Here is a 4,389-nt window from a genome sequence, read left to right on the forward strand (position 1 = left end):
TCCCAGTCTTGGAATGGCCTGGAACTGTAGGATAATGGTCTTTAGGAGGTGTTATGTTGACTAAACCAGGCCCTTGGGTGGGTCTTTGTAAACCTCTCCAGAATTTACCCACTCAGAATTTCCTGAGTGGATTGGTTTTTTGTTTTTGTTTTTGTTTTTTTTTGGGGGGGGGGGGTCTAGTCATGGGCCTGAACTCTGGGCCTGGGCGCTGTCCCTCAGCTCTTCAGCTCAAGGCTAGTGCTCTACCACTTGAGCCACAGCGCCACTTCTGGCTTTTTTCTTTTTGCTTATGTGGTGCTGAGGAATCGAACCCAGGGCCTCAAGCATGCAAGGCAAGCGCTCTACCACTGAGCCACCTTCCCAGCCCTGGATTGATTTTTTCCAGTCCTGGGACCTGAACTCTGAGCCTGAGCTTTGTCCCTGAGCTTCTTTTGCTCAAGGCTAGTGCTCTATCTCTTGAGCCATAGCACCACTTCCCCAGCTTTTTCTGAGTAGTTATTGGAGATAAGAGTCTCATGGACTTTCCTGCTTGGGCTGGCTTCAAAAAGTGATCCTCAAATCTCAGCCACCTGAGAAGCTAGGATTACCACTAGCACCTGGTGGGGCTCTTATATTGCTATCCCCTGATGATACTGGTTACTCTAGATTACAGAGAAATATCACTGGCTGGCTTTAGTAGTCTCCAACTAAGTGGCTAGAAAATAGTAGATCTCAAATCATGATTTAAAAAAATCAGTTATCGGGCTGGGAAGTTGGCTCAGTGGTAGAGCGCTTGCCTTGCATGCCTGAGGCCCTGGGTTCGATTCCTCAGCACCACATAAGCAAAAAGAAAAAAGCCGGAAGTGGCGCTGTAGCTCAAGTGGTAGAGCGCTAGCCTTGAGCTGAAGAGCTGAGGGACAGCACCCAGGCCCAGAGTACAGGCCCCACGACCGGACCCAAAAAAAAAGAAAAAAAAATCAGTTATCTCCAAGCAAGCTTAGAAACTATCTTCAAGTGCACTTATAATTTATTTTAATATAATTTTCTTTTTTTTTTTTTTTTTTGTTGGTCATGGGGCTTGAACTCTGGGCCTGGGCGCTGTCCCTCAGCTCTTCAGCTCAAGGCGAGCGCTCTACCACTTGAGCTACAGCGCCACTTCCGGTTTTCTGGTGGTTTATTGGAGATAGGAGTCTCACGGTCTTTCCTGCCCGGGCTGGCTTTGAACCGCGATCCTCAGATCTCAGCCTCCTGAGTAGCTAGGATTACAGGCGTGAGCCACCAGCGCCCGGCTAATTTTCTAAATGCATGATGATTTAGAAAAGCTGAAAAAAACACACAAGGTCCATATATTACCCTAATTAGACAAACGTGTGTGTGTGTGTGTGCGCGCGTGTGCATGTACATGTGCGTGTACGTGTGTGTGCAGTTCTATTCCATGGCATTTGAAGTAGAAACTATACATTCTATACATCCTTGACACCTGGTTACTAGTTAAGTATTATTTTTTTTGGGGGGGGGGGGGTCCAGTCGTAGGGCCTGAACTCTGGGCCTGGGTGCTGTCCCTCAGCTCTGGTTACTAGTTAAGTATTATTTTTTTTTTTGGGGGGGGGGGTCCAGTCGTAGGGCCTGAACTCTGGGCCTGGGTGCTGTCCCTCAGCTCTTCAGCTCAAGGCTAGCGCTCTACCACTTGAGCCACAGCGCCACTTCCGGCTTTTTTTTTTTTTGCTTTTGTGGTGCTGGGGAATCGAACCCAGGGCCTCAGGCATGCAAGGCAAGCTCTCTACCACTGAGCCACCTTCCCAGCCCTAGTTAAGTATTATTAAAAGCAGAGAAGAAAGGAAGAGAGAAAGGACGGTTCCTGTTTCCAGTTCTTATCAGGATTGTTCCAACAGCATGGCAAACTGTGGCTCTGACTTCCATCAGCATTTCCACTGCCCCTGCTACTCACCTTTGCTGTGCTCCCAAGGTGAGCAAGAGGGATATTAGTTTCACAGTGCTCCCTCCCGAGTGCCCAGCCATGCAAGCACCGGCCAGGCTGTACCTCCAGTTAGCTTGTGTTCGCAGTGTTGGATCATCAGCTGAGAAGTGGTCCTTCCTGAGACCTGTCAGCCCCACAGAACACCTCCTTCAAACTCTTAGGCTCTATTACCACCCTCTTACCTTCTATTTCTCCAGCTCTTTCTCATACATAGGCTCTCTAGTTAACTCTTTTAAGCTCCCAACAACTACATGACTAGCTTCCTGTATAAGATCACCTCTGTTTGCAATACCAACTGCAGTTTGACAGGAGGGAGGGACTGGGAGAGTGAAAGAACAGAAGACACCGTACAAAAGGAAATGTACTCATTACCTGACTCATGTAATTGTAATCCCTCCTCTGTGCACCACCTCTAAAATAGCATTTAAAAAAACTCCTTTTAAAAAGCACATACAAGCCAGGCGCCGGTGGCTCACGCCTGTAATCCTACTCAGGAAGCTGAGATTTGAGGATCACTGTTCAAAATCAGCCTGGGCAGGAAAGTCCAGGAGACTCTTATCTCCAATTAACCACCAGGAAACCAGAAGTGGCACTATGGCTTAAGTGGTAGAGAGCTAGCCGTGAGCTGAAGAGCTAAGGGACGGCACCCAGGCCTAGAGTTCGAGTCCCATACATACACATGTAAATAGACATAGGTACACGCACACACATATGTATATATAATGTTAGTATTTTGATCATGGCCTTTGGGACCACTAATACATTCAGCAACAAAGAAAAGCCTCCTGAATGGTTTGGTAGAACAGATTCATTTGTACATTAGAAACGATTGCCTCTGTTTTTACCCTCAACTCTAGTGTCTCTAAATTCTTACAACAGGCCAGTCATGTGCTTTCCACACATTTTCCAGCCATGGCTCAGGTCACTGCAGCGTTCCATGACAAGGCCCAGGCTGTCTTCCCAGTCATGGCCTGGGCCACATTGCTGCCTCGTTATGACCACAGAAGACCATCTACTAGGGTGAGAAAATACTGACTTGAAAATCCCCTAGGAGGGGCTGGGAAGGTGGCTCAGTGGTAGAGCGCTTGCCTTGCATGCATGAGGCCCTGGGTTCGATTCCTCAGCACCACATTAGCAGAAAAAAGCCAGAAGTGGCACTGTGGCTCAAGTGGTAGAGCGCTAGCCTTGATCTGAAGAGCTGAGGGACAGCGCCCAGGCCCAGACCAACCAAAAAAGAAGAAAGTGGTGCATTACTTGTCCACTGTGCACAGGTTCTAGATTTGATCCCTAGCACCACAAAAATAAAAAAAAGAAAGAAAAAGAAAATCCCCTAGGAGATAGCTTGGAGGCAGAGAGGCTATGGTGAGAATCACCAGCAGAGGGTGTGTGCATGAAGGGAATCTACCCCAGGTAAGCTACCTGCCATCCTGCTGGTCCTCCTTTGTTGACTCTTTCCCACTGCTTCCACTTTTCATGTTGTGTTTGAGCACATACTGGGACCTAACATTATATTACTCATCAATTAAGCATAAAAGTTACGTTCTGACGGCTTAGAGGTTGAGTGCTTGCCTCATATGCATGAAGCCCTGAGTTTGATTCCTCAGTACCACATAAACAGAATAAGAAAAAGCCAGAGTTACTCCGTGGGCTCAAGTGGTAGGGATAGTGGCCAGGCCCTGAGTTCAAGCCCCAGGACTGGCCAAAAAAAAGGCACATTCTGAGATTTTTAGTGAACTCTTATTGAAGTTAAATCTTAACTAGATTGATGCTTTTTTTTTTTTTTTTCAAAATTGGATCAAGTATTATGGACACCAGGTAACTGAAACATCAAAAAGCCAAACTCTAGAACAGGGGCATGGATCAAGGAGGAGAGCACTTGCTTAGCAAGTGTGAGGCCCTGAGTTCAAACCCCAGTACCACTAAACAAACAAAACCTAGATAAGGGAGTTATTGCATACAAGATGAAATCTATATTCCTGACTTACTATATCAAAGAGAAAAACATTAACAAGGATGGTGGTAGACACCTATAATTCCAGCTCTTCATGAGGCAGACAGTGGGAGAATCATAGTGCCAGAGAAATCAGAGGAAAAGTTAGCAAAACTCCGTAACAACAAACAAGCCAGAGTTCACGCTCAGATCTATTTGTCTTCACTGGCTTTGGACTTAGCTATGAAAGGAATGCAATACCCACATCCACTATATCTTGTAGCCTTTCTCATGCAGATGAACAACTGTGCTGGCTCACCCTGTAATCCCAGCTCTGCAAGAGTCTTAGGTAGGAGTATCATGGTCTGAGGCCTATCTAAAAACTAAAGAGCGAAAGGTCTAGAGGTTGGCTCAAATAGTATAGTGTTTGTCTCAGAGTCTGCTTCACGTGCTTCACCCTGAGTTCAACTCCCAATAATGCTAAAAAACCAAATGAAGGTCA

Source organism: Dipodomys spectabilis, unplaced genomic scaffold (assembly GCF_019054845.1).
Source record: "Dipodomys spectabilis isolate Male_0828 unplaced genomic scaffold, ASM1905484v1 ptg000002l, whole genome shotgun sequence".
Lineage (NCBI taxonomy): Eukaryota > Metazoa > Chordata > Mammalia > Rodentia > Heteromyidae > Dipodomys > Dipodomys spectabilis.